Consider the following 27199-nt stretch of genomic DNA (forward strand, 5'->3'; position numbering starts at 1 on the left):
ATGGTCAGTAGCTTGATTTTGTTTTGTTTTCAGTTCAAGTGGCACAACATCCCTCAGCAGCCATAAGGGCTCCATTTTTTTTCCAGGAACTCCTTAGGCAGTGTTTTGGAAAACAGTATTGCTTCCCTTCTGCTGAAAGGAAAGAGGTTGCAACATTGCATGGCAGATAATGCATGACCCATGATAACAGTCAATGCAAAAAAATATTTCTAAGAATTCTACTGGTGCTGTTTTCAATCTCTACCATTTAGTGAAAGTAAGAAACTTTCTGGAAGGTAGTGCCTTACGGTCACAGAAGAAAGAAATGTTCTTAAAAGACTTTACTAGGAATTGCCCTGCAATTGCGTCCTGCTGGAACCCTTGGGTCTCCATCTGCTCCTGGCCCTGGCTGCTCAGAGAAAGACTTGCTGGACTGGCTGCACTGCAGAGCACAAACTGGCCTCTGCTTCAGTCCCACGACTCAGAAGAGAAATGTGTCCTTCACAAGCTGTAAGTGCCCCTGATGTTATTTCAAATATGGAAAAGCTTCCTCTTCCTCGCTTGCTACCGGTTTTTATCTTATACCATAACTACTAATATTAAGTGAAATACCATTGATACAGAGGTATAGCACAGGGCATGTGGTAGAACTTAAACACACAGACGTCTCTGAGTAGCCAAGTAACTAAGTAATGTACAATCCTGTACATCAGAAACGAGGACATTTATTAGCAAGCTTTTCTCATTGCCTGCCCACCACAGATTGTGTTCAATTTACATTTCACAACCTTTCAAAAAATCTGATAAGGATGATGATGACGACAATTTTTAAACCTTTGCAGTGTTTCCTTTACAACTGCAAATACTGGCAGGTGCATGGACCCTTCAGTGCGGACCTGGTGGTACCACGGAAACTACAGACCCAGGCCTTTCCTCAGAAAAGCATCAGTCAGGTTATCAGGGTCAGCATCCATTAAAAAGAAATGAAGTCAAGGTTCATCTTCAAAAGATGTCTGATAATGAATCATATTTTCATAGGCTTACAAAGGTTGTCTAGTAAATCCATAACTGTTACTTGCTATATTTGGTTCTGATAAGGCAGATGAAATGCAGTTTCTTGATAATGCATGAATTCTGCTTTGCTGCTCAGTAGGTTTTGATTCCATCCTCACTTACACTTCCTGATTTTTGACTTGTTCAAACACATCAGCTCTGCCTGCTAAATCTGCCTGTGCCACTTTGTCCTGGTGAGCAAACCAGCAGTTCAAAGCCATTTCTCTGTAGCCAGCGTTTCTTCTCATGTGGTGGTCCTTTTTGCTGTCTGAACCTGAGCAAACGCAGGGTAGGATTTTGTCCAGAGAACAGTCCACTTAGATTCTTGGAGCAAACTTGACTTCCTTAACCTTAAGTTTTCTAAAGAGAAAAGGAGGATCCAATTCCCCGTGCAATTCTTCAGCATCCTGTCCTTGCTCTTCCACTGTGCTTGCCTTCAGGCCCTTTCATTGGAAAGGCATAGAAAGTGCTCTTCTGCAAAGTGGTATAAAAGCTGCATATGCACAACTAAGGTAAAGGAAAGAAAGTAAAAATTTTATCTAATTTTGCTTAGGGATCAGTCCCGGGGAAAAGAAATGAGAAAATAGCAGACATTGCATTCACAGCTGATATGAGTCTTTAATGGATTTTCTCCTGGGAGTTTTTCAATTATATTTCAATTCATACACGCTTCTAGCATCTGCAGCATCCCATGGCAAGGAATTCCAGCTCAAAATAGGGACAGTTATAAGGACAGTTATTTTGAATCTGCTCTCTGCTAATTTTTGCTAGATGCTTCCTCATAACTATTTTGGAAGATTCAATGCCTGGGCATTCCTGCTTTGCTCCCCCCATGCCACTCGTGGTGACCAGCTCTTTGTAGCACATTCCTTGAGCTTTTCCAGAGTGGGGGCTCCTTGTCTGTGTAAATATTCCTTCTGCAGCAGCAGATCCATAACTTTCAGCAGCAGCTGTCTTGCCAAAGGGGCAAGAGGGGGATTGCTTAAGAAGACAGTCCACAACAAAATCCCAGCCAAGGGAAGGGTTTTGAGAGTCTGTGCAAAAATCTTTACACCTGATTCTTCAATACATACGCTCATCAAACCTCCAGTTTAAAGTTGCATCAGTTCAGGGGCAGTGTTCTTATTTTATTTTCCAGGTTGAGAAATAACTGGCAAAAGTGACATAGTCTATCAGAAAAAAAAAAAAAGAAAAAAAAAAGGCCTGCTAAAGCACACAGTCCTCAAAATGGCTTAAAAAATCAATTTTGGTGGAAAATTTGCAGAAAAAAAAAATCAATCCAAACGTAATGACTTCATAAAGTTAAATACCCTGAGGATTTCGTATGCGAGTACCAACTGAGCCTTAGCTACAGCTATGCTCTGGTACTGTTAACAAAAATTGTTGAGGAGAAAATACTGCTGCAACTTCTTAATATTTTTATTAAACTAGAACCTAATTTAAAAATATATACAGCTTCTTTGCAAAATTAGATTGCAAATTTGTGTTTTGTAAGGCTGGAAATTTCTCTCCATTAAAATTAGTGCCACTAGGCATTTCGGTTACTGAGGTGGCTTTAGAAATTTCAGATATCTTTTTCTAATAATAAATTTTTAGCAATATTTAGCTGAAAAATGCTTACAGTCTTATAACTAACTACAGTAATATGAATAAACTATATTAAAAAGATGCAAAAGAAAACCAGAGAAATAAAATAACACCACTGCTAAGTATTAAACATCTTGATTTCACAGCAAATTAATAGCTCTTCCAATTCCTGATGCTTTTATAATGCTAAGTGCTTTTTTCACTCTAAGTCCAGTGTACTGGGTATTTAAATTTTATAGTGTCAATAAAATATTTTAAAATTTGCTTTATTTTCATTCTGCCATGGCACAATCTCAGCACATTGTCTGGTGCTCAAACACTGATGGATAAGTGGGTTCTTTGCTCCTAAAGCAAGATCATTTACAATTAAAATAAATTGAAGAGCTAAGGCAAAAAAGAGTTAAATATTTTGGGATCATGTGGGTTTGTCTTTTTTTTTTTTTCTCAATGATGTTTTCATACAAATCAGTGCTGGAGCAGTGAGGCCAGGAACTTGTGCTCCATCCTGCAGAACAGCTGGGGCCATATGCTGCCCTCTGCGCTGGGTAAGCCTCGTGTTGCTGACCCAGCGGCTCACTGACAGTTTGTGAACACGCAGTATCAAATACTACTTTTAGCTTGTTAATCCGTTTCTTTCAACACCTCTTCAGTCAGTTTTGTATCTCTAGAAAACGTAGGCTGCCTGGCAAGCCAATTTGTCCAATGCGTTACCAACGTGCTTCAAGCATAATTCGGTGATTTATGGAACAGCCCTCTATTTAAAGTTGAGTGAGTGACCAAAATATAAAACAGGAAGCATTGCAGTGATGCAAGCAGTTGACATGGAAACTTGCTCAGGCCAGCAACTATTATTTTCCACCATATCTTTCAAAAATCATAAATATCTGTTGTCATGAACAGTAAATACTCGAGTGCTGCTCTTAAGAAAGCATCCGGCATTTTTGTTTGTCATGGCGAGCTTTCTGAATGTTTGGAGCTCAGTTCTGTAATGGTGGCTGGGAAGGGGTTGTTGAAGTCAGCTTGGTCTTTTGAAGCCCTAAAACTGCTTTGTTGAACGTGTCTTTTGCTGTAGTTACAGCAATTCATAAAACTTGCAAATTGGAGCCTATGGTATGTTTTCTAAGGAAAATCAGAAGTACCGATTTTTATTGGATTTATGACAAGCTAAAAAGTGTATGTGGGCTTTGAATTAAAAAGCGACAACAGAAAACTGGTATCGTGAAGACTCTGACTGTATTTATGCCTCAGTTGTCACTGTGCAGCTAAATGTTACGGAGAGTCAGAAATATGGTCTATAATCTGATATTTAGGAACTGCTTGTGCTAAACGTGTCTGTGTTCAGGTGGACACCCTCTTATTTACTGGCTGTTTCCAAAGGCCCTGATAAATATGGTTTTCTCAATTCCATGCTCAAAGCACTGCCAGTGAACTTTCCCGCATAATCAAAGTGGTGACCTCCAGCACGTCTTTTACACGTTTCTAACCCACTTCAGAGTGCAGTTTCCTAGTGTTGGCTGTAGTATAGAAGATCCCATGACCTTGAATGGGAAGTGTGATGCACTGAGGTACACCTTCTGCTCACTGGCAGTGTGAAGGGGCAGTAGGATGCATTCATGGTTCCTCTGTTTTTAAAGCTTTCTCCTTTCCTCCATCCTGCCTGGAGTCACAAACCTGTTTCTCTTAGATCCAGTGGGGTCACTAGGCAAGAGTAAGTTTGTTTTGTGAAACAATAGCCTCACCTGAACTCAGGGCCTTGATCTAATAGAAATGTTCTGTATTTGACTATTGGGTCAATAGTCAGAGCTTGTTGACACTATAGTCATATTATTCGCTTTCTGTTTCTGCTTATTTTTAGTTTGATTGGCTGGTTGGTTGTTTTTTGTTTGGTTGGTTGGTTGGTTGTGTTTTTTTGCCATTATTTTGTACATGTTGACACAATAGCTCAAGATAAAATTTCAAACATTTGATGCTTAAACAGATTCAAAACACAGTAAAATGGGATTCATCTACCCTGTTCTGTTGCATACCACATCATTATCTTGTATTGCATCTTTTAAAGTAATTCTTTTGGACAAAACATTTAAAGATGCTTTTTTCTCTGGCTGGCAAACACTTTGTGAGTTTTAACCCTACTCAACCTGTTTCATAGTGAACTTGCAATAAATCTGATTAATAAGACCATTTTATTCCAGGTTCTTCCTGTTTCAATTCATAAAAAGACATAACTTGAGGGATTGAAAAGAGACGTAAAAATTAAGTTAAGCCTGGAAAAATACAATGAGAAACTTAAAGAACTAAAACTACTTTTCCTAGAGAACTGAGAAGTTATTTGATTACAGCATGTAAACACTTTAAAAGGATAAATTACCTTTATCTCAGCTCTTTAATCCATTAAGGAGAGACATGAAATCAAAACACAAACAGTTTTTGTTTTTGCAGGTTGCCCATAGAACTAGTGCAGGCTCCCTCCCTGGGCTTTTTGAAGAACCGCCTGGAGAAAGCCTTGACAGCCTTGTCTGACCCCAGGGCTGACCCTGCTTTGGGCAGGGGTGTGGATATATTAGGAAGAACTTCTTTACTGAAAGGGTTGTTAGGCATTGGAGTAGGCTGCCCAGGGAAGTGGTTTAGTCACCATCCCTGGAGGTCTTTAAAAGACATTTAGATTTAGAGCTTAGTGATATGGTTTAGTGGAGGACTTGTTAGTATTAGGTCAGAGGTTGGACTAGGTGATCTTGGAGGTCTCTTCCAACCTAGATGATTCTGTGATTCTGTGGGTGCTGGCACAAATTAAATCCCTGTCTAATTCTACCCATTTTCACTTCTTTAATTTCCCAACCACCTGTATACAACAATATTGACCAAAACACCCTCTTTGAATGTGCTGGCCAGGTTAGTGTGATTGCCAACATGCAGAGTCCACATTGTGCCACTGTGCCTAAGTCACAAACCAGCAATTCTTCTATCGGGAGCACAGAACAAACACAGGAAAATGATCAACAGAAGGAGAGAAAAAGTAAAGAATAAATCAACTTCCATAAAGCCTGTGCTTCCTGGCAAAGACAGACTGCGAGAATATTCCAGAGTACTGCCCTAAAACAATCGATGAGAGAGAGGGCACATTTTGAAGGCACAAAAGTTGCTGTGTGAACACAAGCAGAATTACGCGTACGCTGTCACCTTAATCTGGTTGTACCCTGAACTGTTGGCAAAGTTGCAGGGGAGGATACTTAAGTTTGACCGCTTTCCATGAAAATGCCTTGTAAGTTGAGCATTATGAAATATTTATTGTGGTTTTTATCAATTTGCACAGATCCCAAGGAAGCCTCTGTCACCTCATTACGGCCATTTCTAATAGCAAATATTTCAGAGAGCAGCTTCATTTCTTCTACCTCCTCCAGTCCCCCGGGAGCTCTTTTGTGGGTCACTGGTTGGCATTGTTGTTTTTTTTTTTGTTTTGTCTTGTTTTTGGGGTGTCACACAGAAAGTGTGCCAGGCATGGGGTAAGAGAAATGGGTGTTTGTCACTGCTGAAGGATACATATCCCAAGCATCCTTCTGACATATTTTTATAGATAACTGCATATGTTGCTCATTCAAAAGTTGTTTTCAGGATAAACCTGGAAACCAGGGAATGTTAATTCTTCTTAATTTAAACTGAAGCTCACTGAATCACAGTTAGGACAGCCTGTTGAGGGATGCTGCTATTTTTTTAAGCTGGTAAAAACAAAATAAACTATCAAATAAACAACTGCATGCTAGGAATTTCAGGATAGCTGATGATGTTTGTATCTTCATTACCCCTGGGATGACATCATTCAATTAAATACAAAGCTGAGCTCATGAAAGGGAGCATAAGGAGTTTTCCATATCATCCTTTATTGTGTGCTCACATCTGGGTCAGCACTAAATTAAAAACAAGATCATCATGTCACGGCTCTTGACAAGGGAAGCCTATTGTGCACATACCATTCTGGTTATCTAATGGAAAAGGGTTGGAGTTGATGGGTTGTTTTATTCCCTACAGCCCATACAGCTGTCTCAGGACTTCAATACCATCAGATACTATACCCAAAGGTTTGACTTTATTAATATACTCGATATGAATAATGATAGCATCATACTAAAAACAAATTAATACAAGTTTGAAAAGCGGTTAACCCTCATGCTTCATGGTATAAATTGTCTTGGGAAGAAGGTGGTTGTTCATTTTCAAATTTCTTGCACCTTTCTCTATAATAACATGAGAGTTTTATCAGCTCACATATTATTAAAAAATATTTTCAGAACTAAGCATTCTTCCTCACCGCTTGTTGGATTGCTCTGTCAGATAGTAAGTGTTATCTTGAAAGAAAAAACTAACTGAAGGTTTACAGTCCATGATTCATGCTCTACAGTGTGACAGAAAACTGAGATACAACTTGGCCAACGATTCCAGAACGAGTTGTGTAACCTTTGGCTCAAAGAAAATGTTTTTCCCTTCCTCACTTGCATAATAAATAAAAGATCAAGAAGTGAAGAAATGCAAATAATGTTATCGATGAGAGTAATGAGACCCCGAAACAGCTTCTGGGAGATCTAGTGTTTTCTTCGTCTTAGAGGGCTATTAATTACAGACTGATGTCTGTCTGTGGTACAGTCTTAAATTCAGCTGCAGTCTGTTGAGCTCTGTTCAGGAATTACTGGATGAGATATAATGACCTTGACTGGGCTGGGGTTTGAGTGTAGGATCTGAACAGTCTTTCCTATTTTTAACATTTCTGAAGCAATATGTACCCAAAGGAGGTTTACATATTAACAGAATTACCACTGGAGAAGTTTCTCAACCAGGGAGAGGTAACCCTTAAATGGAGGAATAAAGGTAATTGGCAGTGGAAGAGGGAGGCATCATAATGTTTTTCATTCTAAAGCAGAAAAATCTCACCCTCCTACATCCTCCCACCATCTCTCTCAAGGTTAAGTATTTTCTGTAGCCCTCTGAAATGAAATGTGGCAGCTTCATCACTTTTATCAGTTGCATATAAGCTTATTATTTCTTTTCTAGTAAATATTTGGACACAGGGTCACCAGAAAACTTGACTTTGAAAAAGTTCAGTCAACAGAAGAGATGCACAAATATTGCCCTAGAGGACAGCCCCCAAGAAAATAACAGGGACAGGAGCCAGAGTCTTTACATTCTTCCTGGCATATTTGTTCACAGTCTTAATTTAATTAAACCTAATGGGATTCAGGAATGATTCCAGTGCTTTTGTCTCAGTTATCTCAATCAGATAATCCTTCCACATACCTATAACCCCATTTGAAAGTGATTTTCTAATTAATTTTCTAAAATAAATGTACTTAATTTCCACACCATTTACTCCACATCCCTGTTGTCTAACCAAGTAAAAAATATAACTTGAGTTTAAATAATCTTGCCTCTCATTGTAAGTATTTCTTTTCCTGATCTTCTGAGGGAGGTTTTTTATTTGTCTTGTCTTCATAAATCTTCCCATTTGCTCTTCAGATTAACCTTGCTGGTCTTCAGCACAGGGGAGCATAAAATAACAACTCATCTGTTGTACCAGGAGCTGGAAGCACCTGCCAGTATAGAGATATTGCAGGGATCTGTCCCTTTGTTTAACATCAGCATTCAAGGACTAAGTAGACTGCATAATATGAAATGATTTGTATGCACAAGCAGAATAAGCTTTACTTGGATTTTCTTCTGTTAAGCAGTTTTCTAATTGACATATTAATATTACGTTAATTAACAGAAGGTTACTGCCCACCAAACCTGTCATTAAGAGTTAAGTTTGCTTATCTGATAGACGTCTCCTTTTCCCAGGTCTCCTAGCACAGATACATCTGGAACACGCAGCAATCTTCGGAAAGGCTGAATAAAGCTAGAGGTGTTCATTGCCAAGGTAAGGCACAGCTGTCAATTCAGCTTCTTACAGATGCTGCCAAGGTGTCCCAGCACTTGAGCTTCTCCCTGTCTATACTTCCTCTACGGCACTGCTCCACTCTTTGAAAAGCATTGTATTTTCTCTGTTATTGAGCTGTGCACACACATGCAGCTCCATATAACTGGCTTTTAAATTAGAACTGTTTGCCCTGGGAGGAAGGGGAATCTCCATCCTCCAAGACATTCACACCTTGAAGAGGCATAGCCCTGGGCAACACGTCCTGACTGTGAAGCCAGATCTAATGGTGAGGCTGGTCCTGCTTCGGGCTGGGGCAGGGTGGTGGGGATGGTGAGGCTGAACCAGAGATATACAGAGCAGTGATTCTCTAGTGGTGACACTCCTGTATTTGTTCTGGGCAGATGGGTCTCACTGTTACGAAATGAACTGCCGTTGTTTGAAAAAAATGTATTTTCTTCTGGGTAGTCTTTTCTTTGAAACGCCTTATTTGTGTTCTGCAAGAAAGGCCTTTCCCAGCTTTTAGGGAGCCTGGATTCACTGCAAGCAATTCCATGTGCTACTTTTTAGAAAGTATATTGTTGGCAGGAGATTCACAATAGCTTGTATTTACCAAATATCTGATGAGCTCTGTATCTGAATGCCGAAGAGTTTTTCCCACTCTTTCCAACTTTGCACTTTCTGTGTTATTAGTTATTAGTAGACATAACATGTTTACAGATGTTGTCTTCTAGGAAATTTGCAACAACAAACAGCCCCCCGCTCTACCCTGCCCTTGTCCTCAGATGCCTTAGTTCATATTAGAAATATTTGCTTTTCCCTGAAGCACATACGTTTTCCATCCACCATTACAGCCAATGAACGAATTTCCCCCTCCCACTCTCAGAGTGGTTTTGAGTATTCGCATTAAACAGTTATAAAATGTTTTGGATAAAAGCAAAATATGTTCTGCTTTTCTTTAGATGCTTCAAATGTTTCTGCAGAAATTATGGATTAATCTGCATGCAGAGAAAGGCCAAAAATAATTTTTATGTTGGAATTAGTTGTGTGTGTGTGCATATGTGCATTTAATATAGAATATTATATTAAACAAACAGAGGAGCTTTACTTTAAAGTTGATGAAGGCAATATATGATCATTAAGGAAGCAATTTTTTTATTTTTCATTACTTCTGAGAAGTCATTTTATTGCCAAAATTATTTCCACAACTTCTTAGATACTGCATTTTTCTTAATTGGTGTTCTTAAAACTGTGATGCTTTAAATAATTAAATTTCTTCATTTAACATATCTTTTTTAAAAATAATAATGATTCTGATCGATTATGATGCCTTTTTAATGTAAACATAAATACATCATCTAAATCTAGCCATTTTCTAGCTATTTTCAGGAACATTTGCTGGTTAAGTAGTTAAAAATTGTTTTAAAGGACTCAGAAATGAAATAATTTTATGAATATGACAGGGACGTAGCTCATAAAACTGAGGAGTAATTAAGAGCATGGCACTGTACTTTGCTGATGTTACTGTCTCTGAGGCAACAAGAGTTGCTATGAAAAATGCTTTGGCCAGAGTCCCATCCACAATGGGATGACCATTATAAACATAAACAATCTTTTTTTAAAAGTATCACTATTTTTTCTACTTTTTTTTTTTTCTGCTGAAGTCTGAGGAATATTCTGAACTGAAATTCACATCTCTTAACTTTCCTATTTTGTAATTTCATGATGGGCAGTGCTGCTCTACACCTCGTCGGGTGAAAACGTCACCACTCGAAGTGTTAGCAGAAAACTTACTTTCATCTTCCAAGCTGCGAGTTGACATAAAATGTAAATCAACCATGTCCTTTGTTGTAGAGTAGTGTGGAAACTCTCATCTTCCTGGTCAAGGTGCTCAGGTCTTCTTGTGCACTGTCCCTTGGAGTGTGACTTGTGCAGCCTCCAGAGGGAACTCTGACTGCTGCACACTCGGGAAGGCCCCTCTGCTCCTCGGGAACCTGCTACCTCAGATTTCTGGAGATGTTTGGTCAGTGGCTTAGTTAGTCGTGGCTTTTGTCTTCTCTTCTGCCATCTGTCACGACTTCCTGGGTGGTCCAGCTCAGTGAATGCATCCGTCTGTAAAATAACCTTTCAGGTAGAAATAAACTGTAATGCTTGAGAAAAGTGTGCTTTTGCATACAGATTGTTTAAAAATCAACATCTTTAGTATTTCCTACTGCCTTCCTATATTGTTTTCCCCCCACCCTTTTTTTTTTCCTGCTGGAAGAGGGTGTTGCATCAATAAAAGCTATGACAAAAGGCTTGTACTATACTCATCCTTTGTACTTTTGATGAGTTTTATGAAGATCCAGGGTCTTCAGTTGTGTTCAGAAGCAGGGCTTTACTGGGGAGAAGCTAAGGAAACATCCAGTATTTTATTGGCGCTTTCCAGAGCAGCACAAGCTCCCTCCTCACAGTGCAGGGAACTGCAGGGATACTTTATATTCAGTTCAGTGCTGCCTCCATCCCACGGCTGCTCACAACAAAAACACTGGCTGATGCCTACTTTCTGAAGCAATATGAGGCAAAGTTGAGGCTGAAATGCAGGACCTCCCTTTTCTCCAGCCTGATTTGTGTTGTCTGTCACCCTTTATTTTAAGATTTGGGTTTATGAAATTCAAAGGGAAGAATCAGAAATGCTGCTAGTTAAATTAAGCAATGGAACATCTTGTGTTTATTTTTAGTTGGAAAAAGTGGATTTTCTTTTCCATATGCTGAAGTTCTGCTGTCAGAGCCCTGCTGGTAATGTGCATGTTTTTGCAAACTTTGTGAACAAGTAAATGTTGTCCATGCATAGATGGACCTTTGGCTTAGCTTCTGACCCTTTCATGGTTATTTTTGGCAAGAAAGTTCCATAGAATAATAAGCAGCGGGACCGAAATGTAGTTTAACTGCAGATGGGATAGTGGGGAGCCATGCTTTGGTTGATAAAGCTCTCTCAGAAGGCTTTTCCCAAGGGAGGCCCTTCTCTTCTCGAGGCTGCACTTCACTGTCTGTCACCTCCTGGAAGCTGAACCCAAGAGGCAGCTCTGCTGCACCTTTGAACCTCTGCCTGTCAAAGCCAGCAGGCTCACAGAATTTCTTTTAGCCTCCTCCATGAGTGACTCATGCCAGCTACTGAAGGCAATGATATGCTGCTTTTCAGCATCCCACAACTCTGCTCGGTGCCTCTAAGCCAAAACATACATTTGCTCAGAATCACAGATGCCTCCTATCTTTATTAAACAGCTATTTCAGCCTATGATGAAGTCTGCAGTCCCAGAAGACCTGGAAAGAAGTTTTGTGAAATGTTAGATAGGAATAGCCCAGTACAGAGAAATATCTAATGCACATAGCTGATCTTTGGCCTGCTTACTTTCCTCTCTCTGGGAGAATAATATCTGAACATAAACACTGTGTGTTGGTGCTCCCTGCCGATGGCAGAGGGTGGAATTAGATGGTTTTTAAGGTCCCTTCCAACCCAAACCACTCTATGATTCTGTGACTCCTTGCCAGCTGCAAATGCCCTCCTTAAGATGAATTCATCATGAGCTTTCTGTACTACGGAAATGTTGGACATAGATCTTATGATAGAACTTGAGATATCTGTCACGTACACATCAGCTCTGAGCCCTTTGCTCAGGTTATCTGTACTGGGAAAGTAGCACCTTTATGGGATGATTCCTAAAGAAGTCTAAAATATTGAACGAATTGCCATTTAGGAAAGCCTATTTGTCCCCTCTGTTGCTGAAGGGGGTCTAGACAGCTAGCCAGATGTTGGTATTTGTTTGTTAGCTTTGAAGAAAGGACCAGCTGAATGGGATTTCACTGTGGAGATATGCCAGTTGTTACTGGCTGAATTAGGCACCCAATAATTTAACCTTCTTTTAAATTTGGTCTGTTACAGTCCTATAGGTCTGTTATAATCCTATAGGCTGTATATTTAAAACATCTTTTCATGTCAGAAAAAGTATTATCACATGTGGAAATGAAATGTTCATTAGCTCAGTGACTGAGAAAAAAATCCCAGTTTAGATTTTAGTGATGTATTTCCAGCATCATCAACTGTATTTAATCTCTACTGCATCTCATTTTTACAGGTTAAGTGACAGGCTAGGCTTGAGAAATAGATGCCAAGCTAGTGATTAGTTGTACCGTATTCTTCTTTTTCCCTAAAATCCTACAATATATAGGAATTTTATCAATTTTCAAAAAAGCGACTCTTCTATTACTGCTTCTATTTAATACGATGTGTTCAAAATTTAGCTGCCAACCCACAATACTGTAAACGTCTTTAAAAACTGTGTTAGTGAAGGTACTTTTTAATACGATGACAGTGTATTTTGGTTCTCCTATTTCTTTAATTATAACTTTTATTCAGCCCAGCTTTTGATGGTAACATGATAACACCTCTGACAATATAAAGCCTGATCTACATTTTTTTTCAGTTCTTTACCATGTTATTAGTATGCAAAGCTGTCTATTTTCACTCTTTCAATACAAGAGACATTTTGTAGATTAGCTAACAAGGTCTGTAGAGAATTGTAGAGAAATAGCCCTGCAGTTGCTGAGAATGTGATTAAAGGGAATTAATTCTGGATAAAATGCAGGTTTAAATCCCGAGACCTTAAGTTCTCTCCATCTTACCTGGTGCAGCAGTGTGCAAGTATCACTCATTAATGACATAGCTTTGGGTTTCTGCGCTATTTCCATCATTTTTATCTTGGCACTTTAATTATTATTATATTTTAATTTTGTTAGAAAAGGCCAATGTCCAGATCATGTTAAAGGAATGAAGCTGATAATATTCCTCCTTGTTTACTGACATTGATGTATCTGTTTCTGATAGATTTATAGGAGAGGTGAGAGGAAGGGAAAGTGGAATAAAGCTATCCACATAAATTTTTTATGATTCTACAATAGCAAGTATATAATGAAGCTTGTGAAATAATCTGTTATGTTCCCAGACTATAACTACCCAAAGCCACAGGTTTCTGCCCACGCAAGACATTTTTGCCACTTTGAAAATTATATAACTTCAGGTCAGGTCATGCTATTCATTAACCAGTATCCAAATCTGCAAGCAGTTCTGTGGATTTTAAAGGAGTAATGTCTGTTGTGGGGTACTACTGAAACGATAAAGAAAGGTTTCATACAGCCAACTACTTGCAATGATTTCATTGGAAAAGAAAAAAAAGAAAAAAAGTGGTGAACTTCTCTGGGTAATTTACACTCGTTGGCCATACTCTATGACAGACGTTACCCAGTAATGGTGATTTTAGTGACAGATTTTGAAATTAAAGTGTTGAACCTGAACTTCAGTCTCTGTTGTAAGGAAATCATCACCCCCATTACAGGTTTCTCTGCATATGCCAATGTAAAGGACAGAAATTTTGGGACTCGAGTGGCACGGAATCATGTGCTCTTCACTTTAGCACTGAATGGCAGAGCTTTCCTTGGAGAGCATTTGTTGTGCCTGTCCCATCCCACGTGTCCTACACCCCTGATCACCAATAGCTAACCCCTAGCACACCACAGACAGTACAGTGCTTTCCTCTGCCAGCCTCAGCTTCAATATGGATTTCCCGTCAGCAATCCTGGAGGGTCTCCCAGGATGCTTCCTGCAAACTATGGGCTGGCAATTACTGCCCCTAGTGCTCTGAATTGCCCAGCCTGCAGGCAGCAGACCTCCAGCCAGAAACATTCATATGTCTCAAGGTTAACACCTGTGAGAGGGACATGTTTTTATCCTATGCCTTGCAGCTGTTATTTATTCTGTATAACTAGGGATTTAGAGTGAATAATCCTTGCTGTTAGCCTAACGACACATCATACTGGTGTGAGTGCTGGGAAAGGGGAAGAGAATAAGAAATATCCTGGGCCCTTCTTTAATTATATTCCTGCTCTTATCTGCTTTTCATCCATTAATCTCCAAGCAATTCACAAAATAGGCCGGTATCACCACTCCATTTCCACGTCTCCCAGTGGCAAAGCAGTGCTATGAGTAGATGCATTCTCTCTACCTCGCAGGCAGCTACTGCATGGCAGTATTGTGAAAAGGTCTTCTTAGTCAGCAACTTTTTTCTCAGTGTTTGGACATGCAGATTCTTGTTTGTTTGTTTGTTTTAAACTCAGATGTCACTTAAGTTAGAGTAAATAAAGAGCAAGGCAGTAGAGTTCCCATATAAAAAAAATAAAAGGGCATTGTTTTATCCTTAAAACTGTTCGCTTCTCCCCTTCTTCCTCTCTCCTGAACTTAAAATATCCAGCTATAATTAAACATCCTCCTTTTAAATTAGGGAACTGTATCCACACGACTGTAGAGGGCAAGAGGCAAAGCCAGGATGGGAGAGCGTAGCTTCCTCCAAGCTCTGCAGTGGGAACGACGATGTTGCCTTTGCTCCAATCTCTTCAGTCAGTTTTCCACCAGGATACTGAGCTATTTGGACACATGAGTATATATGCTAAACTCATTTTAATGTATTCTGTAAACTTTACTTATACTTACAAACACATATGTACAATTAAAGAAGTCTTCACTATTTTGGACCTTCTTTTATGCCCCATATTCACTGTCCATCTCCTTCTTGATCTTCCCTAAATCCCCTGCTCTTTTCTCTTGATGCTGCATATGATGATAGGGTTCAGAAATCCCCCGATGTGCTGGAAGAAGCAAGAGCTGCCTTTAGCTCTCCTTGCAAGTACATGTAAAGGAGGGTCTGCATAGTGGGGCTGCTGGACTTCCAGGTCTGTGCTTCATAGCTGCCTCGCAGTGTAATAACACTCGGTCTTCAGTGCCTTCTGTCTGTGGCTGTGTTTCTGTGAGACATGAAAAAACAGCCTGTGAGATATTTACAATGTACAAATACAACTGCATCCATGCATTCCTATTCATGCAAACAACCAAATAAATAAGATGAGTGAAAACAAACACAATAAACTATGAAAAGGTACAAAAATGCATAGAAATCTACAGAAAATTTATTTTCACTTGCTTATAAATGAGTATGCTCATGATGCTGGTGCTGCACAAGGCAAGTGATAGTTGTGCGTTTTTTGTAGTTATTTTTTTTCCCAAAAAATATTTTTTCCTATAGGAAGAGGTTGAGAAACGTTCTTTTGGGGCAGGCTTTGAAGAATTCCAGCTCCAGGTTCTGCGGCAAGCCCAAGAGTACCGTTAATACTTGGTTGTATTGCCTTTCTTTGAGGAAGTGTCCTAATTTCAGAGCACACAAAACCAATGTTACCATTAACAAAACAAATAAGTATGTCTATTCTTGGGGCATTCAGCCAATATAGTATAGCTGTCTTAAAAGAATACAAACAGTACTCTGAAAATTAAAACCTGCTGCTATTTTTTATTAATTCTTGATTTTCTCTCTTTTCCTTGTCATTTATACGTACAAAAAGCTCGTAATTTGAGGGCAGTAACATCAATTAACGGTTTTATTGGAGTTGCAAAGATATTATGCAATTGGAAAGGCTATAGTCCAATGATACGCAAATTAACAAGTTCCATTTCAAATTAATTCTAACTAGTAGGCAGTTGGGTAGAAGATTTATTTTTCAGCATGACAAAATCTCTAAATGCAAAATGTATACAAATCTCCCTGATGGAAGAGAAAAATGAAGAGACGCATAGATATGCTGGTGCAGAAATTAGAGTAATTGCAATGGATTCAAAAATGTTACCGTTCGTTTACAAAGTGTAGCTCAGACCAGACTTAAATGCTTTCGTCTTTGGCCATTTAACATCTGCTTCAGAGCCATTTGATGGAACTGGAGGTGGGCTGAAGTGGTAGTTCATAATATATATGCTATAATAGCAAGGTAAAATTGAAGCAGTATGTGTTTCTCTCTCTCAAGATAAGTCTTCCAAGGGGAAGGGGATTGGAAATCTTCCAGTCTTCTGTGGGGAACATACGAAGTAGTGAATAGTCTGTGAAAATAAATCTTGACACTATAACCTGTAAAAAGAAAGAGGGTTGGGGTCAGGTTCCTTCAATCAAAATAATTCTGTGGATTCCAACAGAGGTGTGCTGGTGGCTTTCCTCTGGACAGGATTCTTCTTGTGTTCAGGTGCTGGATCATGTTCCAGATTCACATGTTTACTATTTAATTGTGATGGTGCTTATTTTCTAGGCATCCAGATTTTATAACTTAAAATATTGATGAATGATGAAGAGAGAATCATTTTGTTATATATTTCAGTTTGTAAGACACAGCACACTGCCAAACCACAAAGACCAAACTGAAGATATAATTCACACATCATATTTTGTAACCTGAAGGCCCCTGAATACCGCAGACTGATATGAGAAACCATATCCAAATGATGCATCCCCTCTGGAGAACATTCCTCCATCCATACTGGAAAACTGAATGGCAGGTGCAGAAGGCCAAGTGCTCTCAGCTGGTATTCCTCAGTGACTAGATCCCCAGCAGGGCTACATATACTAGAGATTTTCTTTACACCTTAAACACTACCTGGAAAAAATGCTGAATAGATGTTCAGGTTTCTGTTTCCCAGCTGTGTTGTGATGGGGCTGACTATAGAAAACTGGATGGTGAGATTGATTTTTCAACTAGGAAATTTTAGGAGATAACTGAATGGATACAAAATCTTCTTAAACACCAGCAAGTATCTTAATTTCTTTGCATAATCTTTCCAGAATTACAAGGAAATAAATTATTAAAATGCTTTTAAAGACATGATATTCTACCATAAAATTATGTAGTTTTGGGTACCTTTGGGCATATGTATTACATTTCTATAAGAAATCATAGTCCAATAATGATAATACTTAAACTGTTTTCCAGGAAGCATATGTGGTTTTAGAGCATTAATGAAGAGTGATCAAAACCCTCAGTATGCCCCACTAATAGATAAGAAAAGCAGAAACAAAGATTGCAAAAGGTGTATCCATGGTCACCAACTGTGATGGAGCCAGGGACAGGCTGGCTCTTCCAGCTGTGTTTTAACCAGGAGATCTTTACCTGGACATGAGGACTGGGAGATAGCAAAGCACCCTCTGAGGCACAGACCTGGCAAAAGTGCCTGGAGTTGCCTTAAGTATTGCTTCGGTCTGCATGGCTTGGAAGACTGAACCACCAACCACCTGGGGAAAATCGGAACAAAACCAGAGAGGACATTGCAGCTCTGCACCTTCTGCTATATAGGGATTATTTTGTTTTCTCTCCTCAAGCTTGCATCAGTTGTCTGCTTTTGGTTGAAAACCCATTCATCATTTCATAACTGCAATCAATGGATCTCAGTATAAAGCCTTATGAGCTTAAAATGGTCCAAAATTAGCATGCGTCGTGGACAGAGGCCAATCAATCAATCAACAAAAATTAATCTGGCTTGTGAAGAGTGGCCGGCAGATGAATTTCTTGTGTGAGGTGAACCACAATATTGACTGAATTGTGGGAACAGATGACGGACCTAAAAATTCTGCGAATTAAACGATTTAAATTAGTACTGCAAATATTAAATCAAGGCCAGACAGAAGAAGAGGTGATATATTCTACTGTTTATCCTAAAATTAAATCCGGACAACTGTTGAACAGTGCTATTTTTCATAGATTTGTAGTTTTCTGGGCCAGCGTTCTGTCCTGTTCCAGTCCTTGTATTGTTTTATATTCACTGATTTGGAACTGAATTATAATCAGGCTGATTAGGGATAGATGGCTTCAAGGATTTTTCATGGGTGACAGAGAAGAGAGAGCAGGGATGATTTGAGCTGTGTGAGTCACTCCATGAAAAATGGCCAAAGTTAGTACCTCTTTGGGGAAAATGAGCAGAGCTGCAGTCAAGGATTTTGCTCATTAGCAAGAGCTCACAGACCACTGTAAATCATTTTAATCACTCAGGGGGCATGTGTACCTTTGGGTAAACTTACTACATGTGTAGCTTTTGGGGGACACACGGGAGTTTGGTTTCCGCTGTGATTGATCTAAATCCTTAAATCTATTCATCTATTCTATTAAAAAAAAAAAAAGGTATTATTTTGGCATCCAAGCATGATAATAGAGATGTCTTCCAGCTTTGGTTGTTTTCCAATTGGAAAACAGCAGTTTTCAATATCTGGAAGCAATAATAAGAATAACAATTAAAAAAAACAGTGTTACATGACTCTTTCACAGCTGTAAGGCTCTCACCAAATACATCTGCTTCCCCACCTAATGTTGTATTTGCATTCATATTTCCTATGAAATAATTAAGCTGATGAAAAATGCTGTTTTCTGAAGTAAGAAACAGGGTTGTACTCTAGCAGAGCTTTGATTGGGGCTTGTGGTTGGCGAGGTTGAATGCTTGGCTTGCTCTTAACAGAATTACTGTTTCATGATAGTATTTGTGACTTTCCTACTCTTTCCTTTTCCAACAATAACTGTTTCTGTTGTATCTGAAGTTACACAACAAAAAGTATAACTGGAAAACAACGTCTGGAGAACTGTGGCCAGGCAGTGAGCAGGGGAGCTGGTTCAGGCAGCACCCAGGTCCATGGCAAGGGCAGCTCGGATCCTTCAGTTCATGAGGAAAGCACTATGATTTCTGTTGCAGGTGATATTCATAGATCTTGATAAAACAGGAAGGAAGAAAACCAACCTGATTAAATACTGCAAGAAATATCAGCCAGTGGAGACTCCGAGTCTCCTCTTTCACATTTTTCTCTAAGGTCCAATGTTCTGGACTGGGTGGGCTCCTGGGTGCTTGTTCCTCATAGTTCACTGGGATCTCACAAAAGCACATTGGGAAGATGAGTGAAAAATTCCCTTGACAATACAGTAAACATTTCACCCATACTCTTCTTGTAAATAAATGTTCCTTCGCTCCAGCAGCTGCAAGTTGACTTTCTCCTTGAAAGAGCCAGCTTAATTTAGCTGATAATGCTGCATTTATTTCAGCTGCAAGGATGTTTTCTAAATGCATCCTAGAGATACAATATTATTTCATCTCTCCTATCTGTTTTCTTAAGAGGGTGCAAAGCAGTTCAGCTAAGAGCAGCAATTTAAAAAATAAAAGCTGTTATGTGTCCATATATATGCACATATATGTGTGTGTGTAAATCTGTACGTGCTCTGTGGTTCACTTTGGACTAGTTAGCCATATACACTGCGGTCGTTTTCTGGGAAGGCACTGGCTGTACTTGCTGAAGTGATATTGGGTGAAATTCCTTGCTGAATCTTGCTGTTGCAACACTGATTTTCAATCACATAGAAGCTTTTAAGATCAATAAAGAATTCCAGACTCTTCAGGGCAATGTATCATGTTTACAGCTGCACCTTTGCGGCCATTGCTGTAATTGAGGTACGTTTTCAAGTGTTACTGAAAAACACATCTAATTTTATGACATTTAAACCTGGAGCATTAATGGAAAGTCTGTATAATATAAATATATTTCCAAGCAAGGACAATTAACTTAGCAGCAGCAGCTAGGTGAGGAAAGCTGTGGCCTTAAAGTGGAAAGAGCTGTTATGTTTATTACAATGCCCAATAAATCATTTACAGCAAGAATCAATTATCTGATAATTTCCAGTTTCTGCTTTTCAATTAACGGAGTGAATATGCACCTTTAAAGAAAAAGAGTAATTTCTCCTGATGCATTAGATTTTTATTTCAGCCTAGAGGGAATATGTATGAATTTTATTACTAGATATTAGACCAGACGCCATTGCTGAGAGCCCAACTGCTTCTGGGATCTTTCCCCCTGGCTTACTGGGGGCGTGGGGTTACCTGTTCCCTGCAACTGGTAGCATTTTCTCACACATTTAATATAGCATTACAACTTGAAAGCTTTAAAGCACAAAATGGAAGGGGCCATGGGAGCAGACTGGGCTAAAACTCCCTCTGTGGGGCTGTGGTGCAGGTGTAGCAAGATAAGAGCAGATAGTGTGACAACAAGTCGTGTCTTTGTAAGGGAAGCTTCATCACTCAATTCAATGTGTTGGTTCAATACAACAAAAATAATCTTATTCAGCTGACCTTTAGTGGTTGTTCTCATCTCTTCACTATCAGTGAGCTTCTTATATGTGTGAATGCTCACAGAAAGTGAAAACAACACTAATAATATTCAAGTTATAAATTATGAGAGCACAAGAACCCTGATGAGCTTTTATTGCACATGCAGTATGTTTATGTAGAAATTACACAGGGAAAGTAAAAAAGATTCAAGTTCATACAACTTGGGGCCAGCAGTCAGGCAGCACAGGCAGCATCGGGGGCCTTACCTGCCCAAAGTCCTGATGCAGAGCAGTGGGGAGCTGCTGAGGGGTGGGCTGGGGATGCTGGTCTCAGGGGCTCCCCTCCTGGTGCTGCCACAGAAAATGCGCTTTAAGGGGAGCCTCTGAACCGGCTGTCCTGGGCTGGGATCACCGGCAGTGCTGAGAAATGTTCTGTGAAGCTCCGAGCCCTGTGCTGGAGTCGCCGGAGGTTTTTCAAAGATGTATGGATGTAGTGCTTAGGGACATGATTGGCAGTGTTAGGTCGATGGTGGGACTTGATGATCTTAAGGGTCTTTTCCAACCTAATGATTCTGTAATTCTGTGGAGAAAACTGGTACAGATCACTTGTTAGTCTCTATGGTGATTTGCAGACAGAAATTGCTGCACGGTTATGAAAAAGCTTCATGCCCTGCCAGCAAAGCAAGATTTCTTCTGAAGAATTTCTAGGTAATATTGCACAGTAAAAGACAAATTCATGCACTGAGTCCATTTGACTCCTGAAGTAGCGCAATGAAAAAGTTGGATGAATTGCTGTGGAACCACCAAGTCAGGAGTTCTCCTGAGCTCCAAGGTCAAGTATATAAAAACTGAGAAACCCAGTGGAGTATATGTTCCTGGAAGAAATTTGCAAAATAAATATGAGAACTGTTTTGCATTTATTTGAGCAAGTACATTATTCAGGCATATTATTTATGTTAATGCTTTTATGCGTATAGGTTATTTTATACTTAACAAATACAGCAACTTCTAACTACTTTTAAACCATTTACTGTGCTCCATTTCTCTTAATTTTAATTTGGTGTGATATAAATGATAAAAATAGAAAAATAAAAAATGGGAGTGATATATTAATTATATATTCCACTTTATGGATCTTTTTATGCCTAGAGCACTACAGAAACGAATAGACAAAACCCAAAATGTGAATTTCAAAAAGCGTTCTCTAATATCAATGCTAAATCCAGGATTTAATCAACTTGGCTGTGCAACAGTTCATCAGACACTTGATGCCAATCACTGTTAGCTGTGCTTTAATAGTCAAGATTATAACTCATCAAAGTTTAAACTTTTGATTTATTTATTGATGAAAAGGTACTATCTATTTTGAAGAATCAGTAAATAAATGAGTTTTTTTTTTACTAACTAGAGGGATGGTTTAAATTTCCTACCTTTGAAATAATTTGGGGCTTATGAAAATTAAAAATGACTAATGTTACTTAGTAGAAAAGAGCACAAGTGCTTATTAGAATTTTTGCCCTGTTTTTGCTATTGTTCCATGTGTTGAGTGTTGCAAAATTTAACACTTGGGAAGACATTATATCATAGAATCATAGAATATCCCGAGTTGGAAGGGACCCATAAGGATCATCAAGTCCAACTCCTGGCACCACACAGGTCTGCCCAAAAGTTTAGACCATGTGACTAAGAGCACAGTCCAAACGCTTCTTAAACTCCAGCAGGCTTGGTGCAGTGACTCCTTCCCTGGGGAGCCTGTTCCAGTGGGCGACCACCCTCTCAGTGAAGAACCTCTTCCTGATATCCAGCCTGAACCTCCCATCACTGCTTGACACCCTTCCCTCGCGTCCTATCACTGGTGACTAAAGAGATCGGCGCCTGCCCCTCCGCTCCCCCTTGTGAGGAAGCTGTAGACTGCGATGAGGTCCCCCCTCAGCCTCCTCTTCTCCAGGCTGAACAGGCCAAGTGACCTCAGCCGCTCCTCATATGTCTTCCCCTCTAGGCCCTTCACCATCTTCGTTGCCCTCCTCTGGACACTCTCCAACAGTTTAATGTTCTTTTTGTACTGTGGTGCCCAGAACTGCACACAGTACTCGAGGTGAGGCTGCACCAGCGCAGAGTAGAGTGGGACAATCACTTCCCTTGACCAACTAGCGATGCCGTGCTTGATGCATCCCAGGATACGGTTGAAACCTGAGCAGAGACCATGATATATGGTTAGTTTTATATTGAGGAAAACCTACAAATATATAAATCCTCAGAAAATTAAGATTAGTAGAAGAATTTATGTTAACAAACTGCATTTCAGAGCGTTGCCTGGAGCTATCGCAGCAAAACATCATCGTTATTCAGTAGTGCAGCGTGGGTGGAGAGCGATGAGCTGAGAGGACCTGTTGATTATTGATTAGGCGTTTCACTCATAAACATAAAAATTTGCTTTATTCCAGAGTGATGTAATTACACATGATGTGCTATGATGAGCCTTTTTCTTCAGAGTTACATTTCCATGGGCCTTTGTTCAGTGCCCTGGTGCAGTGTGTGTGTTGCCAGGACAGCAGTGAGACCGAGATCTTTGTCTCAGGGGTTGTTACCTGCTTCAGTGAGATGAAACCGAACTGTGCTGAAGGCTGTAAACAATATCCATCAGCAAGGCCCCTTTCAAGCCTCAGCTTTCCAGCAGTTCCTCCTCTGTCTGATATGCATCTCCTTTGCTACTTCAGTAGAAAGTGATGAAACTCAAGGCTTTAGCAGCTTAGCAAAAAGTAAAATGAGTAAATGTGTGAAGTCTGGATACATATGTGACAGAGAGCCTTCTCTGTTCAAAGAGGGTTAAGATTAGTGTTAATTTGACCCAGCAGAAATACAGGGAGTAGCTGTGCCATTCAGGTTAAATCTTCTGAAGTTGCTGTAGGTCTTCAGATGAAGACTGGCCCTCTTATTCCTCAGGCCATGTGTCTATTGAGGATCTGACAAGACGAGCTCAGAGCAGCAGCACTTTGGGGCAGGTTTTGTATTCACTGTGAAAGAAAGCCCTGAAGGTCATTCATGTTTTGAAATGCCTGGAGTAAGATTTTAGTGTTCTGAGTAAATGCATTTGTGATCATAGCACAGGGCTGACAGGACAGTAAAAGGTGTGAAAAGGAATAATCCCTGTGGCTTTGTCAGTGCAGTTCAAGCAGATAACAAAATTCATCAGCAGGCTTGAATTTTTCTAAAAAATAAATAAATAAGTCTGGCTTTCTGTGGAATCTTCTTCATCTGCCTTTCTCCAAAATAATTTATTTCTCAATTTTTTACTAGTAAAACGCAAAGATTTTAAATGAAATGATAAGAAATAAACTTCATTTTAATTTTCACAAACCAGTCTTCTGTCATTTTCCAACTTTCATTTTCTGCTAAATATTCATCTCTGGTTTTTTTTTTTTTTTTTTTTCTCTGCATTGGATCAATAAGGAGTTCTCACACAGTGAGATTTTCCTTACAGTGTTCAGATATTAGGATGTTAAACAGAGATCAGATGGTCTTTTAAAATCCTAGGCTTGTATGTTTTCAGTATGCAGTAAGGAAAGCTAATATATTTACTGCTGATGTGCATATGGAAAAGCTAGCGGCAAGTGGGAAGGATGATTATCAGAGTGAGAATTTACCCACAAAAAAAGACCAAACACATGCAGAGGAAGCCAGAGAATCTACAGAAATAGCAGCAAAGGCTAATATGAAGCAACTAACTACAAGATTAACTAATTAGTTTCAAGGGCCATTCTGCCTTTGAAAGCGTTTTGATATGTCAGTTTCTCGCTCAAATTATTTGGAAGCGTTCACATCTACATCTGTTTGCTCAGCTACTAAAGAAGTTTTTCTGCTGTCATTACAGGGCTAGTGTGCATAGCAGGGAACAAACTCATTTTTTTGCCCTTCTTGAGTATCTCAAACAGAATTGTTTATAAGAACCTAATCAAGCACACCAATGTGCGTTCAACCTAAGTGAAGAGTTGAACAAGGGAAATAACTAAAGGGAAAAGAATAAATTAAAAGGTAAAGTGTATTAAATGGCAGCATGTTCCAGTGGATTGAATTCAAAGAGGGAGAAGGCTGAAATCCTGGGCAGGTGATAGCCGGATCTGATGGGAGCTGGGAGCCAAAATCCCACTGACGTCTTTGGTCCAAAGTTTTCTTTCTGTAATCTGTTTCAAGTTATGCTGTTACTTTGCAGTTGCAGGGAGCCCTCACTGAGATAATTCAGAGGCCGCTACCATGCGTGTTCAGGTTCGTGTGGTCTCAGGCTCTGAGCATGGCAGCCAGCTTTCTAACCATCACCCCCCATTTGTCATCTGTCCCTGTCCCTGACCCCATAGATGGCACCAGGTGCACTGAATTCTGTACCATGAGCAGTGTGTTGTTGTTAGCAATGGTCTCACACCCGGCCCTTATCCATTTTACATACTGACGTGCTGAGGCACACACCCCGTTTGGTCCCTAATGTCCATCGCATCCCCCTGCTCCATCCTACACATCAAGGTGCCAGTGCTGTAAGTGCTCTGTAGGTGAATCCGTATCCGTTGAAGAGGATAATGAACCTCTGTAAAGCATTAAAGGTCCTGGTAACCTGAAAAGCCAGCTGTTCTGGGACGCTGGAAGCCCTTTAGTAAGAAATCTGGCATTCATCTGTGCCTTAGAGACATTGATTAGAAGCACTGCGGTCTAACTCCCAAGTGATTTATGAAAGAATCAGATAGTGTCTGTAAAATAGTTTGATCTTGATTCATTGACAATAGCAACAGAAATAGTAAAAGAAGGAAAAAAGCTTGCTTGGTATTTTTCTATTTCTAGTATTTGCTGTTTTGATTAATGATTAGTAATACAGACATTTCGGCTGCGTATCTGCGAAAAGCTTCCCGACAATAGGCGACTTCAGAAATTAGCCACCAGACTAAGTGCTAGAACTTTGTAATTTATGATGTCTTTATCTCATTTTGGATAAAATGGTAGTAAATATAGTGTAGAAAAAAATCTTGCAAGGGCAAGAGTCTAGATGAATTGACGTAAAGGACAGAAACTCATTGGCTAAAAAGTTCTTTGCAGCTCTCATTTCTGTGCACGGGGGAGGGTGACAGATAACACTTCATGAAAACTGCATTTTATTGACTTTTGTGATTAAATGTTTCTATTGTTCAAAGTAATTTTTATATTCGGTGGATATGCTTAGCTGTCTAGTGGCAAACCATCTATAGGGAATAGAAAATGTGTAACTACTCTGAGTTGTCTGCTGAATAAAAAACAGGGTAAATTCTTCAAGTCATGGGTGTTTATCTTGCAAAACAAATCATAAGAATGAGCCAACGTGTAACACATTAATTATTCTGCCTTTGGCAGAACTTAGCATTTGTGTGATCTGTTTGGTTCAATAATTTTAATCAGTCCCTTTCCCTGTTGATCAGAAGAGGAATGCAATAACTTAGAAAACTGGCTTGCTTTATTGAGTGTGGGTTTTCTTTTTGTCGTTGTTTTGTTTGTTTTCTTGTTTGTTTGATGGAGCCTGATAAGTGAATGTGAAATCCTCCTAATGTTTGGGATATGCCTACAGATGGGTAGCCATTTATTGCTAAGGCTTGACAAGTGAACCAAGTCATGCGCTTCCCCTATCCAAATGTTCTGTGAGAGGTCCCAGACCTCCGAATACCTCTTAGAAGTTGTGTGTGATGCTCATTTTTCTGAGCTTACGGCATTGCAAGTAGACTTTTATGAATTGCTCTGTGGTGCCTTTGGGACAGCCTGACTCTCCTCATATATAATTTTGCTAGCCCAAAATACCGACAAGCTGTTTCCAGCAGCACCATGAGAAGGTTGTGAGGCAGCCAAGAATAGATGGGGGCAGGAACATCTGGTGGAGGCAGTTGAGCAGAGGGTCAGAGCTTACAGGGATTTGCAGACATGCTCAACTCATGACAGAGCAGAAGAGATGTTTAACAAGCTACTCCAGAGTAAGCAAAAAGGTCCAGCATGACCTGATTGCAGCCTTCTCCAGCCACAGCACGAGCAGTAGTGACTCCGGTGTGTCTTCACAAGGCAGCTGGCCTGCATGGAGCCAGGAGCTTGTTCCCACCTTTTGCTACCAGAGACTACACTTCCTACACTGAAGTAGCTTTCTTTTTCATGATCATGTCCCAGGTGTGGTAGAAATGAAGAAAGCTACTGATAAGCCATCACAATCTGAATAGAAATTATAAGCTCAGCTCCCCAAGATGATGCTGAAACCCCTCTGCTGAGGAGTAAGAAAAATACTGGACTTTGCCAGGAATTGCTTTGCAGCTTTAGTGCTGTTGAAATTGCCATCTGCCAGTGACAATTCTGCCAAAAGAGCCTCTTGTAACACAGTTCTGTGACAGAGGTCAGCACAGAGACAGCACAGGATTTTAATGACCTTCCACTTCAACAAATATCGCTAAACCGAAAGGTCCGAGTAACTCCTAACTGATTAATCATTGCATTCAGAAGAGACTTATTTATTAGGCTTTAACCCATTAGCACAGTGCTTATGTAGAAAATAGGAGGCTACTAGGAGACAAAACATGTGAAATCTTAATCTCCTGAGAACTGTGTTACTGTATAATATTAGAAAGAATTGCTAAGGCAATAAGCAAAAGAGACATTTACTGCTTGGCTTAGACTATTTTTTCCACTCTTCCTGCCTTTCATTAACGAAAT

The 27199-nt window shown here is 39.7% G+C and overlaps 1 long non-coding RNA gene across 3 annotated transcripts in view; it reads left to right on the top strand.

The window, feature by feature from the left end:
* LOC118256752 (uncharacterized) overlaps positions 1–27199 on the top strand; it is a 171381-nt gene that overhangs the window by 69931 nt on the left and 74251 nt on the right. For 2 of the 3 annotated variants that reach the window (XR_004781318.2, XR_004781316.2), the window contains exon 5: positions 8443–8521. This is a non-coding gene — a long non-coding RNA (uncharacterized LOC118256752). Of the gene's footprint in view, positions 1–8442; positions 8522–14832; positions 15008–27199 lie in introns of those variants that run through there. The other variant, XR_004781315.2, reaches the window with a different exon arrangement.

This window comes from Cygnus atratus, chromosome 14 (genome assembly GCF_013377495.2).
Source record: "Cygnus atratus isolate AKBS03 ecotype Queensland, Australia chromosome 14, CAtr_DNAZoo_HiC_assembly, whole genome shotgun sequence".
Taxonomy (NCBI): Eukaryota; Metazoa; Chordata; class Aves; order Anseriformes; family Anatidae; genus Cygnus; species Cygnus atratus.